At 32.7% G+C, this 17,408-nt stretch overlaps 1 protein-coding gene across 8 annotated transcripts in view; it reads left to right on the top strand.

Annotated features, from left to right (window-relative positions):
- The window catches only part of LOC141453690 (uncharacterized), a 493,018-nt gene that overhangs the window by 190,597 nt on the left and 285,013 nt on the right, over nt 1–17,408 (top strand). For 5 of the 8 annotated variants that reach the window (XM_074127182.1, XM_074127180.1, XM_074127186.1 and 2 more), the window contains 2 exons: nt 19–3,905; nt 4,459–4,622. The exons of 2 other annotated variants lie outside the window; for them this stretch is intronic. The gene's annotated coding sequence lies outside the window, so the exon portion shown is untranslated. The remainder of the gene's footprint in view (nt 1–18; nt 3,906–4,458; nt 4,623–17,408) is intronic. One more of the 8 variants, XM_074127181.1, reaches the window with a different exon arrangement.

Genomic DNA, 17,408 nt, shown 5'->3' with positions numbered 1-17,408 from the left:
AGAATTGGTTTATTCCAGATAATAATCTCAATAACAGTTGAACTACGGGCAATTAATCCTCATGGCGGTTCAGAATTCCTGGGATGAAGCAGTGATCTTGATGATTATATGTACAGATCACCTGCAACCTTGAGTAATAATGAGGAAATCAATAAGAGCTGACCTGTCAGTGAATTATTACTGACAGGGCTTGTTGCAGTTCACCATTTCGTTTGTCGTTTGCATCTGCATGCGCAGTAATTGGATGTTATGTTGGTGTCTGCCCTTTTGCTGTTTTGCCTTCATATAACTTAATCCCACCCACGAATTGCAAATGGCCACAATTCTCATTGGAATAATTCAATTCACCACCAACTACAGGTATAGTAAATTTCTAATGTTAATCTGCAAACTACAGCCCAAGATAGAGGACTTTTTGAGTTGGATAGCGAATAAGCTGTCATAGATTGGAGAGGTACTTCTACGACCGAGAGTTAAAGTAATGTTTCTATATTTTGTTTAATTTTATTTTCTTTAAAATTTACTGATCTGTGGTCTTTGGCTCTAATACGAATTTGGAGCTTTTAATTTGTTTGTACTTTTTGTATCCACAAACTGAAACTTCCTGCGTGATCCATCGCGTTGATGGTATTTCATGGAGCTTGGCTTGTTGATGAACAAATCCAGTCACCTAAAGAAAGACTTGGAAAGTATGCTTGATGTCTCTAACGATTGGGCAAAGATGTTAGGTTCTAAGCAATTTTGATTAGAAATGGTAAGAATATAATATCTATGCATGATAGAAATTGATTAAACATTTGAAAATGAATGCTTCTGGTTCGATTGGGATGAATAGTTGAATAATGATTGAAGTAAGAGTATATTAGAAATGTGACAGGTTATGGTTAGGCTGGGGAAAAGGTTGCTTTGAGTTTAGAGATCCAACTCTAAGACATCCACCTCTGAATATATTCTAGTCGAGACAATACTTATTAATATTATTAGCTGGATAAAGGGGCTTATAGTAGAAGAATTTTCAATTAAATAGAAGCCTAAATTAATATTATTTGAATAAGGGCCCTAGCCGCTGGGGTTACTTAAGAGCTAACTAGAGGACATCTACATTAATCGACTGGTTAAAGCAGAGTGCCCGGTCTTATGTGCAGATTCCTTTAGTCTTTTCACTACAGTAATGTTTCTAGATTTCGTTTAATTTTATTTTATTTAAAATTTACTGATCTGTGGTCTTTGCCTCTAATACGAATTTGGAGTTTTTAAGATGTTTTGTACTTTATAAGTTGTCTGTACTTGTAGAGAGGGAAAAAGAATAAAGGAATATGAAAGAATGAAGTCTTTTTATTTAAACAGCTACATCTTCTTACGTAAGTTTCACTGTTATACTTTATGCTCGAAGGTTTCTGGGAATCCAATGTGAAGGTGAAATTTCATTCGCTTATTGTTATTAATTAATTAAAAAAACATACAATTACTCAAATTTTATTAAAAGAATGGTTTAATTTACTGAATAATTAAATGTATAACCTACATATAAAATGTATAAATGTATAAAAACTGTATTTAGTTTCGAAAATAAAACTAAAATAGAAAATTGAATATGGAAACCATTAATTGATTTATAATATTTCTTAAAGGATTAATAAATGTACAAAGCGAGTCCTTCGATTAATCATTGGAATACATTAGTAATAAATCGGATTAAATAGTTATTAAACTTCTAAATCTATTCACATAAATTCACATCTAAACTGAACTAATAAAATTAGATGCAGTTTTGTGGATTTCATTGGAACAAACAGGGTGAAGTGTGAAGTTAAGGTTTTCGAATGAATTGCATTTATGTAGGAAATAAAATTGTAACACTACTGTAAGTTCCATTGACGTATTCCAGTGATTAATATGTTTTTGTAGGTCGCTATATCACTCTTTCTTTTAAATAATAAAGATATTCTTTATAAAACTAAGACGTTTTAGGATGGTATTAACGTAGCTGTATAACAATCAGCACAAAAATTCTAGTCAATCCCATATTTTCAGTAACTATGTATATAATTTAGAATCAAGAAGTGCCAAAGTTGACATTAGTACTTTTCTCTCAAATATTACTTCGGGATTACAAGTCTAAGTCATCTTTGGTTTGTCTACAAAATAAATAAATAAATAAATTAAAATATCCTAAATTTTGTCATTGTCAGTAGTAAATTTCAATTACTCAAGTTACTATTTTGAATATGGCACTTCTTGAAAGAAAACTTCTGATGGTTAATATTTCAAAATAGATTTTAAGTCATTTTTGCCAAAATCTGACATTGGCTTACGTGCACCAAGCGACAGATATGCACATATATGAATGCAAATCCTTTGCTGAAGCTTGTTCTTGGTTATTTGTTTAATTGTATGTTGTACTTTCTTTTAGTAGATTAGTAAAGATAAGTTGCAGATGCAACTTCTTGAACACTAGTGAGTTGTAGTCGAACGGACGATTCTAAGAAATTGTTGAAATGCACTTGTAATATATTACTACAATTTCTTAATTTGAAGTTCACCGTAACTGCGATTTCCTTTTTTTACGATGTTAACTTTCCTTCAACTCCAATTACGACATCTCTAATTTTCAAAATCGAGTTTTACCGGTAATATAAATGTTTTGAAGCGCCAGGGATTAGTGATGAGGCCCGCAAAACTAATATCTAATGTGGTACTGGGTTCGATTCCCAATCTATATCTTGGATTTTATTTAATAGTTAATTATGAGAATCTATTAGTAAAGTATGTTTGCTAATCACTCCGACCAAGATACCTAATTTGGTAGTTGGACGTTAAGCCCGCCTGATAAAATAGATATTACTTTCCTTTTTTTTATGTGATTTGAGGTCCTCACAATGCAAAAAATAAATTTTTGGGTCATTGATCGTGAAATTGTGTGAGTTAATGAGAGTGAAAGGGATTGTGATAAAGCAGAATATCTCAAAGTAATATTCTCTGAATCTTAAATTTGGCATTCCGTTTTGATAACCGAATTGCATCAATTGTAAGCGCCTAGCATGTGGCAGTGTGTATGAGCAGTTACTTTCTCATATTACCTATTCTACGCATGGTTTTTGGCAGAGACTGATTTAGTTATTTGGACTACTAAATGTTCACTAAAATTTAATGGTTGTAGAAAATTTGTCATAAATGACCAACATTTTATTGATTTCTTCGGAGGAGGGTTAGTAGAATAGATATGTGTTAAACGACCAGTCAGTTTTCATTAAATCTTTAAAAGTATCTGTGCTTAGAAGTTTGCTCGAATGTTCCGCTCAGCCTCGAAGTGCCACTTCTCTTTGTGCTAATTTGAAGGCAATTAATTAAATTTTGGTGATATTTAGAATTTAAAGAACATTTGCCATAAAACAATAAGAATAACAGTAACCAATAATATTTTTTTATTCAAACGAGTGAATAGAATTTTTTAATTTTTCTACAAGTAAAAAATTAAGTGAAGCTGCTATCCGGAAAAGCAACGTATCAGGCAAGAAAATTTATCTCTTATGCATTAATCCATGCGATAAAGCTAAAGATTATAATTCGGTATAATCATATGGAATACGTTTACCTTCTCTAAAACTAATATATTCTGTACGCAGGCAGTTTAACGGCATTGTCGTGATAGTAAAGGTGTGAGTGACGGTGCCTGAGAGGAAGAACAGCGGAGGTTGTGATGCGGCTGCCGCTTGGAGGCGGATAGCTGTGCAAGCCTTGAGGGTGTTACAGAACTTTGTTATTTATTCCCTGGATAGGAGCGCTATCAAACAATACATCTGACAAGAACACTCCCTCTAACGGCTAAATTACCAAGTTCTCTACTGCTAGCAGTCACCGAGCTCTTCCTTACCTTTCTTCTTCCTCTTCATATCGGCGACAAGGTGAATGTCTAATTTACTTTATATCACAAAAGAACTGGTCATTCCTATTTTTTCTATTACTACCAACAAAATGAACCCTAAAAAACAAGTAGCAAAGTTGTGGTGAGACGAAGTTTTTAACAGCTTTATCCTAGGATCAATTTGTTGATACATAATGGTTGAGCTATTGTAATATTCATTGCACAGAGTATCACTTCAAAAGCAAAATTACACTTAATTACTGGCACAAAATGTTACATTAAATTACTAATGCATTGATCTTCCTGATTTCAGTATTTTGTATTTAGTGAGAGTGGTATAATTTTTGTCTGGCTAATTAGATAGCATTTTCTTTATTCATTAATTTAATCAAATTAGATCAGTATTTTTTAATTTAATATAAGAAAGAATCGATGAGTAATTTGTTAAATATAAAGCAATATTATGGTTAGTCTAGAGAATACAGTACGTTTTGACAGTAATGAATAATGAACAACTTCTGATCAGTAGTCTACCAACTGATTTGACAAGAAATAAAGGATATATTCTGTCAACAAATTTTCAATAATTTCAGAGGCTTAGTTGCTCTAGTCGCAGCCTGTATCCTGACTCAGAAAGATTAATTCAAATAAGATGTGATCGATGGATTCTTGTTACTTCTAGCAGTAGGCTAACAATCCATTATTCACACGTAAGGAAACAGCATGAAGGAACCTTTACCTGTTAGAACTTGATTAGGTAAATATAATGACGATCTACTAATAATTCATTTTCATTTCATTATAAATAGACCTGTTAAATAAGGACTTTCGCTAACCTAGATCCGAAAGTCTAGAATAAATAAGTTTTAACCGTTCTTTAAAAAAATCTAGTTAAGGACAATCTCGCTACATTTAAGCGAACAGTAGCGAGGAGGGCTATAAAATTCACCTAGATTAAACTTTATGAACTTACTGTGGTAACCAGTTTATAATGTATGAGAAAACAACAAAAATGTTCAGTAGGCGCTAATGACCATAGACGTCGATACGCAAAAAAGGTGTGACTTGTATCTATTCTTAGTTGTTGGAATGAATTATTGTTGATATTCATTGAAGCCTATGATAAGGTTCTATATTCATTCGCTGCGGCCTAACTGCAGAAAAAGAACTTTATTAGGGCGAAAGCATCTTTCATTCCTTTTCAATGAGTTGAAAGGTATGTTTTATTGGAACGATTACTACAGCAGAAATAACTGTTAGCGACTAAATCTACTTTTCTGTCGTTGTCTAGATCTTTAAATATATACAGCCAACAGTAGGCCTAAATGAAAATTCGAGAATCTCTAAATTGTTCTTTCTGAAAGCAAGAATGATCTTGCCAATTCATTTCTTTTATCTCGGCAGTTTCTTAGAATCTAAACTTACCTATATTTTATTAAATCTCCCAATTGGAAATCGTTTAATCCTGCGATAAATTCTGATAGTTCCGCCTTTAAGTATTTGACGGACAATATTTTACAGCAATATAATGCAGACGTTGAGAAATAGCCGTCAGGCACAGTAGCGAGGAGGTCAATATACAAATCACCTAGATTAGCTTTTATTTACTTGGTGTGATAACCCGTTTAATAGTGACTTATCTATTCTTGGTTGTTGATGGATGTACGAAATCTAACTTCTTCAGGCAATGGTTAATTTATGTGTTATAGGTCATCAATAAAATACCTCTATTTCAATTCTTCAAACCAAATTCTAATGCCAAAGACTTTTCAGCGGTTTAATTTTGCTTGATCTGCCTTAAATTTCTGCATAATGTACTTTACGAGGGTCGTTTGAAAAGTCCGTGCAAAAATAAAAACTACTTAATTTTTTGGGGTAAACCTTTTTTATTTTTCAACATAGTCTCCTTTTAGGCTTATACACTTTGTCCAACGCTGCTCTAGTTTGTTGAATAATAGGATTTGTCCAAGTCTGAAAAATAGCCATTCGTTTCTGCAATCACCTCCTCGTTTGAATAAAATCTTTTTCCCGCCAGCCATTTCTTCATATTGGGGAACAAATAGTAGTCCGAGGGAGCCGAGTCTGTAGAATAGGGGGGATGTGAAACGAATTGGAACCCTATTTCCATTAATTTTGCGACCAAAACTGCTGAGGTGTGAGCTGGTGCGTTGTCGTGATGGAAAAGGACTTTTTTGTGGGCCAATCGTGGGCGTTTTTCTTGCAGCTCGGTTTTCAAACGGTCCAATAACGATGAATAATATGCACCTGTAATAGTTTTACCCTTTTCCAGATAGTCGATGAGGATTATTCCTTGCGAATCCCAAAAGACAGTCGCCTTAATCTTTCCGGCCGAAGGAACGGTCTTCGCCTTTTTTGGCGCAGATTCCCCCTTGGTAACCCATTGTTTAGATTGTTCTTTGGTCTCAGGAGTGTAGTGATGTATCCATGTTTCATCCACAGTGACGAAAACGACGCTTAAAGTCCTGCGGATTCTTCTGGAACAGCTTCAAACCGTCCTTGCAACACTTCACACGATTTCGTTTTTGGTCAAGCGTGAGCAATCGCGGCACTCACCTTGCGGATAGCTTTGTCATGTCCAAATGTTCATGTAAAATATTATGTACCCGTTCATTCGAGATGCCCACAGCACTAGCAATCTCACGCACCTTAACTCTTCTGTCATCCATCACCATATCATGGATTTTATCAATGATTTCTGGAGTAGTAACCTCAACAGGGCGTCCAGAACGTTCAGCGTCACTTGTGCCCATATGGCCACTCCGAAAATTTTGAAACCACTTATAAACTGTTCTAATCGAAGGTGCAGAGTCACCATAATGTTTATCAAGCTTCTCTTTAGTCTCCTGAGGCGTTTTGCCTTTCATAAAGTAGTGTTTAATCAACACACGAAATTCTTTTTCGTCCATTTTTTGAAAATCACTCGACTTCCTCGATTCAAACGAATGCCAAACACAAAGAAATAGACCGATCTGGTTGAAACTTGGTGTGTGTTCTTCCAAGAGATGCTACTAACTAAACATAACCTCGATACGCGCCAGTGGTGCTATCTCTCTGACTTTGCACGGACTTTTCAAACGACCCTCGTATTTATTTTTTGTATTGCATTTTTTTTTTTTTATTTAATGTATTTGCATTCAGTTTGCATTTATTTAGCAAATGTGTATTTACAGATATACATTTGGTTGTGTCACAGAGCTAGCTCAGAGCCACAACCGGGAGCAATAAAAATAATAATAAATGTAAATATACAAAAAATTAAATAAATATAAAATAAATAAAATGAGGGGTTCCGATTAACCGTTGTAATTGGGGATTAATGGTCCTTGGAAAATCAAAATCCGCTCATAATCCGTGCTTATTTGGATTAATGGATTTGTTTTTAACCTTTGTTCCCTGCAATTTTCCATTTTTTTTTTTTTTAATTAAAATTTACAAAATTTTCCATCGGTTATGTGAATAGAACAACATAAAATATACATATGTACATTCTTTTTGTTTAAAAAAAAAAAAAATCAAAATCAGAAGCTTGTTTCTTTCTTGAGAGCATTCATAATTTCCCTTACATTTTTTCTATCGTACTTTTTTTTCTTTTTTTTTTTAATTTAATGGAAAGAATTACAAAAAAATACTTAACTTATTCAATTCAAATTATAAACTTATACATATTATATGGCGATATTCATGTTCATTGCATCCAAGAAATAAATTTAAAAAAAAAAAACACAAAATTACAGAAATGTTAACTCTTTAACAGTGTAGAGTTCAAAAAGGTGAAGCTAGAAGAGAAAAATTTACATAAATAATTAGTTTTAAGTAAAGCCAAAACTGAAACTAGTTAGATAGAAAAAAAGGAAGGCTGACTAGTTTGCGTGCAATAAGAAAAATTACAATTTACATTGCAAATACAAGTAAGAGAAATTGTAACTAAAAGCGCCGCCGTTCCATTCAAATTTAACTCTCAAATATTGCTAAAGCTCACTTTTCCAAACAAATAATCCATTATTTCTCTTCTAGTTAGTTATTTCTTGCCTAAACGGAGAAAGCAGAGTTCAAAAATTAATTCCCCCAAAACTGGTTCAGATTCTCTCACGTCAGTTATATTTGTTGAAATAACACGTTTCATTATCCGGACTTTTTGTGGCTGGAAGTTCAAATGTAAGAGCTCTCTTCAAATATTACAAAAGCAGAAGCGGTAGCCCGCCTAATGACCTAAGTTGGCTATCCTCAATAAGAGTTGGTGGAGATTTTTCCAAGAATTTACCAAGGACTAGAATTTTTTTTTTTTTTAATGAAATTTTATTTTCTGTAGTTTCCTTAGCTGAAGGCTGAGACTTATAGAAAGTCCATCCACGGCTAATCCGGAGTCTGCTAAAAAATTAATTTCTTTATTTAATTACAAAACATAGTACATTTTTTAAATTATTAAAACAATGCAATTAATATTTGAGGAAGTCTATCTCCGTCAGACACATGAATTGTATGGTTGCATCTACTTAATTTAGAATTACTGATAAACCGACGTACGTTCTAAGACCAGACAGACATATTCCAAAAACCCAGCTTCACTTTACTGGTGTAGTTTTCTAATAAAGTTCAGTAGTTGCTAATCTATATCGGGCTGTAAGTAGTAAAATATGAAATTTTAGTCTGATTCAAGCAGGTAAGTAATGGGTTTGAATACAAATAATACATTTACTCTTCTTTAGAGCGACGAAATTTACAGTTTTCACTGCACAGCTTTCACAATTGGTGAAGGGGTGACCAGTCCGAACAGGATTCGAATTTGTAAGGCATTATTAGTTTGCGTATAGCTGAACTTTAAGAGTCATTAGTTAGTGGAAATCTAATTATTTCCTTCCAATTAGATTCTCGCTTTTCAATTGAAAGATCTTAATTGAAAAGGTTTTTGTAATATCTAAAAAAAATGCTTGTTTAGTTAAAGCAAAAGGTTTGCTGATCCACTCTTATTTCTACTCCTATTGGAAAATCTGCTGCATCCTTCTACTACCATTACTAATGCTACATCCTTCGAATGATGAGTCCTTTCTGTTAATTCTGTTAATCCGGCACCATCTCATATTCCTTCAGCAATGCCCTGTACAAAAATGTTCCATTACGTAATATTGTTTTAAATTGTTCTTTTAAACAATAGCAAGTAGCTCTTCCAATGAGAATGAATTTATCATCAGATTTATGATTTGTTGCTATTGACGGATTAAAGGTTTATAACCAGTTAATGCAGAAATAATTATATTTTAATCGTTCCTCCAAATGTCCGCGACGCTTTTTGGAATTTAGGTTGTAGACTATCTTGATGTCAAAACTATTGTAATCTCTAGGAAATATTGAATACTCTATCCGTTTTCAGAAATTTATATGTACTTTGTTTTCACTTCTCATTTCCTTTTGTTTGGTCGTTTCTTCTACACGATTCCATGACTCCCAAAATCCGAGTTATGGCCAGAACTATCATCTTTTTTTTTTATACAGAGTCTTGGCAAGGGTCCACTCCTATAATTGCATATTTTTTCAGCTTTGTAGAATTTATTTTAAAACTGCGCTATTATTTTTCTGTAATGTTCGTTTAGTTGCTGCATTCAATAAAACATTATAAGCAAGTAACAATAAATAAAAAAAATATTTGCTGCATTAATAAAGTCCTATCATATAGATGGATTAGATCGACTACAAGCAGAGAGGTTCGGGTTAATGTTGTTTTGAATAGATGTGCACTCCCTGCTCAAGAATAAGAGAGGTCGGCATTCATAAAATCTGATAAGAATGTAATAAATTATGTTAAGATTGTTCTTATTTATGCATTTTTATTTAATCCGTCGTTAGCATTTCAAGTCATTGGTGCCTGGAGCTTTTATTAGTGCATTTTCGGCCTCAGGATTGTGAAATGTAAAAAGTATGATTTTGTGAAAAATTGATGTGTTGAACTCATTTAGATTCGATGCCATGAGGCAAGAATCCTGGTGTTTAACAAAAAACTTTATCCAATCTAAATCTATTACCATCAAACATTTCTGCCAATCACAATTTCTTCATTTACTTCAGAATGTAGTTACAATCTAAAGTTATTTTAATTACTTTGAACTAACTCCTTGAAAGTAATGCGAGGTCGTACAAACTTATATAGTAAAAGGAATAGTTCCCTTTTAGATAAGAAGCCGCCGTACGAGGCAATGTAACCTAGTCCCAAGATAACGTTAAACACTTCAGAGTGGAATACAGCCAATTTTTGCGAAGTCACGTAGAGTGTGGTCTGTGTACTTAGCCTAGTAGCTGAGTCACTTCCTCGACTAAAATTTTGTTTGCAAAACCTTATGGGTTCCCCCAGCTTCCTATCATCAGTTCCTCCTAACATATGCGCCATATTTTTATTCATCTATTTTTTCAAGGATTGTTTACACTTGGGGAATCGTAATGTTTTTTTTTTCTCTAATTGAAGCCTTATTTGTTACTAAAATTCAAATTTCACTTTTAAGAATTTTATCGGCTTATTACTCAAGAATTTAAAAAAAATTAATTCATCTTGCGAGACCTGAAGCTTACTTATCATCTCCCATTTTTACTTTTACTTCCATGTACAAAAATCTGACCTGACTTATGTAAATTTGGTTTTGTCATCTTAAATATCCATCTTAAGGTGTATTTGGTTTGTAGCCTCTCTTTTGCCACTTCCCTCGAGACTAGTTATAGATAATATACCACTTTTCTTTTTACCTGCGGTATTCAAAAAGATAATTTTTTGTGTATTTGAAGTGCTTCAACATCTGAGGTTATTGGCGCCTGGAGCTTTATTCATTGCATTGCGGGCCTCCGGTCAGTGTTCTCTCATTACAACACTGTCCGTCACTGGACAATGAGCTGTAAGGAGCTGCTAGGAAGATTAAAATTTAAGGGCCAGAGCTGGATTCGAACCCCGTTGGTATCCAGTATCGCTTAACACTGAGCTAAACCCTGTCCTGAGGGATTTCCTAATTTGCTTTTTGAAAATCTGAAGTTGCCGTTAATGCATTTACTGTTTCTCTTATTCTTGTAATTCTAAGTTGATCCAACTTAGAAAAATTTTATAGATATCGATTTGATGAGATTTTTACTATTCTTGTTTTGCTCAAATTTAGTGGTAGCTCTTAAGAAATGTTTCCTCACCTACATTGAATGAAGATATTGGACATTTATTTTTCGTAAGTCTTCCATTTAGAGACATTTTTGCTTCTTCGGGTTTAAATCACCAGGCTTACTAATCCGCTCATTTAGATCTCCATAACACACTACGCTAGAGGTAACTTTGATGCCCCTATGGGTATCGCAGCTCAACAGTTACAACAATCAAACAACAACACACGGATCGCTTGTAGAGATGGTTGATTTCAACAATTTCGTTTTAGTGACCAACTGGCATCTAGCTCATCTCTAGTATTCACTATAAACATCTTTGATTGCAAAATTGAATGAAAAGATGCATACTTTTATGACTTTGTGACTTTTAAGGGGAAGCCATTATAGAATCTTAGGCTTCATTAAATTTGACTTCATTGTCACCTTACACATTTAACAAATCTAATGTAACTCATATTAACATTTTCATATTTTTACAATAGCTGTTTTCTGGGGGTCATATCGATTGCTGTGGCCATTATTATTATAGCATACATACATTTTCCTCAGCAGATGCATTCCAACCGCATGATCTAACCTAAATAATCCTTTATTGATTTAAATTTGAATTAATAAATTCACAATTAGTAATTTTTATTTTCTTTTTCAGGTGAGTGAATAAAAGCTTTTACAATATGTGTTCCAGACAGGTATTTTACTTATTATCTTTAGTTTTAAAAAGGTAGTAATATCTAAGGTAATCTAAGAAATTACATTTCTTAATTTTTTTCGGTATTGATACATAATATTATTGAAATAATGTAATATTTACATAACGCAATAGTTGATAAAAAAGCTAAACTTTAAAAAACAAATATGAAAGTTTTATGAAAAAAAAAAAAAAAATTATTCAGATCTAAAATATCTTAAAGCGAGCGAATATTCAGTCAAAGTAGGGTAGTTTGTCATGGTAATTTTTAAGTTTCGTGTAAATGTAATACTGAATGGTTTACACCACTAGGCTAAGGCTACATTTTTGGCTGTTATTGTTAAACTTTTGTGAGTTCGCTACAGTTCTTATAGATCTTATTTTGGGCTACCTTAGTTCAATGGATTTTAGTTTTTGACTCTCTTTCTATAATCGTTCCTTAAGTGAGTGAGTAACAATCTGAAAATAATCTTGTTCGTGTACATTTGGACTTTATTTAGGACCCTTCATTGATTGTTAGGAAAAGAATTTATTGAAATAAAATAAGTGGCTTACATTGAATACAATAATCGGTTGAAAATAAAGTAAATTTAGTATGCAGTTCATTTTATCTGCTTTTCATCAGTTTAAATACCTGTAACCACAAAGGTGATGTAAAAGTATTAAAAAGAATTGCACTATCTAATTTACTGAAGTTTTTCACTTCTGTTGTTTATTTAAAGATTAATATTTTCCATAATTATTTCTCAACATCTAAGATCATTGATATCCAGAGCCGTTTTTAGTGCAATACTGGCCTTCGATCAGCGTTCTCTCGTTGAAATTACCCTAACCATTGCCGGGCAATGACATTGTTATTTATGAGCGTAATTTAAATGTTCCTAATAAAAGGTAATTAGAAATACAATAAAATTATTTGAAAAATTTCAGAAGAATGGTAATCCTCTAGACTCTAGAATATAAATATATATTTTTTAAACCCTGATTTTTTTTTAATTTAGTTCAGTTTATAGATTTCGTGTGACTGATTTCTCGCATAATTAATATAATTTCTAGTATAATTGATTGCTCATAGCCTGGATCCAAGTTACATATTTATTTTAAACAAATCTGGAATACTTTTTGCCGAAATTCTAATAAAACCACAACATTGCCAAAGGGATGCCCTATTTTTTGAAAAATTATCTCTTTTTATCTCCTTTGCTACTTAATACTTAAATTGTTAAGTTATAGTTAAGTCAAAATAAGAAATGAGAATTACAATTATCTTTGTAATTTAGTATTTCAATTAAAACATAAAAATAATAATTATTATTATAGAAAAAGATGTGAAGAAAACAAAATTTATTAAGAAAACATTGACTAATAAGGAAGGCTGAACAGATTCACTAATTCATAAATTCACTCATTATTACTACATGCACCTTTTATAAGTATATACTCCATGTGTGCATTGAACTTATTCAATTATTTTTGATGTCTTTATTGTCGTATGAATTATCAATAATTCATGTATGCAACTATATCAACGCTCTAACTGGAAAAGTTATTGATAAAAACCGCACTTTTATACTCGCGTAGAATGTAATTGCACAATAGTGAATGACAATTGTACACAACAATGGACGCAAGTTTTGTTATACAGGTATATCTAAAAAAGTCCACTCTCCCATTTTATTACCCGTTTTGGCTGCACTGTTTGGTCGCATGAGTAGATTTCCTATGTATTATACATGCATAACGTATGATCTTCACCACTTTCAATGTGACTTTCTGAACAAAGAATGCTATTTCGCTTCTTTTTTTTTATCTTTAAGAACACAAATCGAAGTTCCAAGGCATATAAGGTTCCATTTTAGGCCCTTATACCTAAAGAAAAAAAACTCCCTTTAAAAATCGCAACTTTTCTTTATTACATTTCAAATATAACACTAAAGTATATACTAATATAGTAATAAAAGAAATCGCGGCACGTAAGGAACATTTATATTTTACGCTTTAATTTTTGGATCTTAAATAATGTTTGTTTTCCTTTCTAAAATGTCATCGGTTTGAAAAAGTTATTGTCTTGTTAATGTACACTACAGTGTCGGTTGTCAACATTTTTTGTTTCCTCGATTTAATGTTGCGTGAAACAACAATGTAGATTTTGACAAAAGACTTCAGCAGAACTGAGCCGACTCTGCACAATTTAACGCTATACGATTTGTTAGTCAGATTAAAAGAATTTACTTTTTGGTTGGGTAAATCTGTTGGAAATTAGGCATCCATTTTAAAGCGCTATTAACTATTGCGATATTTTTTTTGTAAATAAATTGTTAAAAATCTCAATCAAAACTTTTCCTTTTCATTGAAGCAATAATCATAGTCGATACAAGAAGGATTGTTATAAATCCATCCGCCTAGTTAGACTGTAGACAGCTACATTTATTCACCAACTCTTGATGAAGGCAGAAAATTAAAGTTTATAGAGAGAGCGCGTATGTGTTGTGAGGGCACGTACATGTGCGGGTTTAGTGACTATGTAAGAGTAAGGAAGTCAAATAGAAGATAATATGGTTGCGATAAACTAACTGTCACAATAAGAGAGGAAACTGTTCTGGCTGCAGAATTCCCTTCTTGGTACGTTCCCAGTATAATTTCAAGTACACGTGGCTGCGGTAAACCACATTACTTAACATATTAATTGAGTTAGCAGTCAGCTAGTGGAACAATGGGCTTGTTGACGTAGTCGTCTGCCCTTCATCGTAGATAATAGAATTCGCGTAGGGAAGACAGCAAGGGAAGTACATTTGCAGTAGCAAGTGTCTCACTGAGAAAGACAATTTGTGAATGGATGTGTCTTTCTAACCTTACTACACAATCGTACACACTTAAAACTATGGTACAAATTGACCAGCAATCCTTAGCGCACAAGTGACTATGTGGTCTCTTTAGTGACATCTACGATCTAAATTATTGTTACCTTACAGCTTAACACTTTCCATATGTGAAACTACCAGGCAATTGTTAAAAGTATTTGTCTTGACGCCTAAAAGATTATCTTGATTAAAGTTAAAAATAAAACAAATTATGGGTTTAATGTTTAGTTTTACGGAGAATTTATACTGTTATCCTAACGGTGAAGCATGATATTCTGCTGATTTGATTATTCTATTACTCCTTTATGATGTAATTTGTAAGGAGTCTTCATAAGTCCGTTTAGATTTATATGATAAAGTGAGAGTGGGATGGATGTTTACATTTGTATTCTATCGTGCATATTAGACAGTCCATTTACTATTTAATGCCGAATAGAGTCAGAGAAAGGATTGGATTGTGTACTGCTAGACCTCGAAGTTTTCATCTATATTAGCTTCATAAAAATTCTTCAATATTTACCTCAGAGACTATAGTAATCTGAAAGACGGCAGTTTTGGCGGAAAAAAAATGTATATATTTGTCGTAAAAGTGATTTATAAAGTGACCTCTAAAAAAGGAAACAACTTGGTGATGTGTTAGTCCCAATTATTATGGAAAGCTGCAAATATTTTAGAAAATACAGCTGGCGTGGCTGAAAAAGGCCTGCTGGGATAATTGACAGCGATAAATTCGACGTGCTAGCATAAAGAATCGTGAAGTCAGGGAAATACATTCTTGCTCTCAGCTTAGGGAACTTCGAAAGTGCTTTGAGAAAACGTTATTTTAAAACTTCGAAATAGCTTTATGATCAGAAAAATGAAAATAAAGGCAAATATAATGAGCATGCTTTGAATCTACAAGAAGCCATTCTTTGCCGAAGAGTGAGAGAGCAGCAGTACAGCAATAATGTCACTTAGGTTCTACCATAACCTCACGAATCCAGAACTGCAGAATTAAATTTGCATTTAGAATAAAATTCGATTAAAAATTTGATTTAAGTTAAGGTGGATTTTCCCATATTTTTGCATTATAAAAAGTTCCAAACTTAACTACTTAATATTTAACAGAAGAACACTATTAATGTTTGTCAGTCATTTTATCACGTGATACCATTTTTATTCCTCAAAAAATATTTGGAAACATTTCGTTAAAGCCCCTACCAGATGTTGGATATCGTACCTTTAAAAGAAGGACGTAAAAGAAAGAAGTTTACTGTTGATAAAAATGTATATTATTTTATGCAACCTGTCTAATGAACGGCATAAATTACTTTTATTACCCGAGACAATTATAGAAAAACGCTTGCGACCTCCTTAAGTCCAACATTGTAATAAATGCGAGTTTAGATTAAGTTATTTGTTTATTTATTGATTCTGTACTTGAGATTGGTTCTTACTCTTTTAAAGTATTAATATATTTTTATACTAAAAAAGTAATTTTATTTTTATTTTTTACATTAAAATTAACTATTATAATACTCGTTAAGCTTATACATCTACAAAAATCTCAGACCGGTTTGATTCCAAACGCATATTCAAAATCAATCAATCCTTGATGTGACCTGAAGTTCGATTGTCAGCCTTCGCGTCCAAAGCTTCTTTCCTAAGCAAAGAATTGTAAATATTGAGATACAGTTTATCTTTCCATTGGGCATTGAGCTGATTGTTATCTTTCTAGAAAGCTTTCAATACGAATTACCTGGTGTACACCATGTAAGAGTCACTATTTAATAAGATTTGTGTTGTATGAAATACCATATGATTCTTTCCCTTGCATTTTACATTTTGATGTGAGTAGTCACTAATATGAAAATTTGCTTTTTTGTTGCAGTTTAAACGGTTTAGTTATTTTCCAATAGATCCCAGTACTTTCCTTGCTACTGATTTGATTTATTAATATTTCCAGAAAGTTCCCCATTAGTGTATCAGCAAAGGATTTTTGAAGGGATCTCTCCAAAGTCAAATACTCGGCCTTGCTATTCGCTCGGAGCTCCACCGCAATCTCGGGCGTTAATTCAAGTTATTCTTAATCAAAGTTTGATGTTTCAGTAAGGCTAGATCGTCAGGCTGTGAAACCAGCGCTAGCACTGTCGATAAAAAAATCATTCAACTGCATGATTCTTTTGAGTTTTAGACAGCTAATTCCACAGCGGTTGGTTTTCTTTCTTAGTTACCTCAATCTTTATCCAATACTTCACAAGCCTTGAATAACTCGGATAAAATTTCAGCTCTAGCTTATTCTATACCAGTTCCACTCATCTAGGGAAATCTTGGAATCGTTACAATGATATCGAAACTTAACGTTTGACTCACGAATGACTTAAAAAGTACTGTTCTTCGAAGAATTAAGAATAGTTGTAGCGATTGATGAAGCGCATGTTTCGTGACTGAACAGACTACTGCTAGCGTAAATGAGATTCTATTCCTTTTGAATTTATTTTGTTTATATTAATTTTTGTTAGTGATTTTTTTTTTTTAATATAAGTTGCATCTGAGATTATTGGCGCCCGGAACTTTTCATTGCACTGCCTGCCTTTAAAAAGAGTTCTCTCGTTATAAATGACACTGTCCGCTGGAAAAAGCTAAAAAGCTTTTACGAAAAGAAAATCTAAAGGCCGGTAGCCGAATTCGAACCCATTATCTCCGATAGAAGTCCAATGCATTGGACTAATCCGTTCTCTAATATTAATATTATAAAACATTATGTATATTTGTATTATAAAAATTCCCTGTCAAGGGTTCTCATTTAAACAAAATCAAATTTAATATAGAAAAAGAAAGTGAATTAGTAAAAATAATAAGGCAA

The sequence above is a fragment of the Rhodnius prolixus genome, unplaced genomic scaffold, assembly GCF_049639745.1.
Source record: "Rhodnius prolixus isolate KJV_2025 unplaced genomic scaffold, Rpr scaffold_3, whole genome shotgun sequence".
In the NCBI taxonomy this organism is placed as follows: domain Eukaryota; kingdom Metazoa; phylum Arthropoda; class Insecta; order Hemiptera; family Reduviidae; genus Rhodnius; species Rhodnius prolixus.
This window is presented reverse-complemented; position numbering and strand designations above follow the sequence as displayed.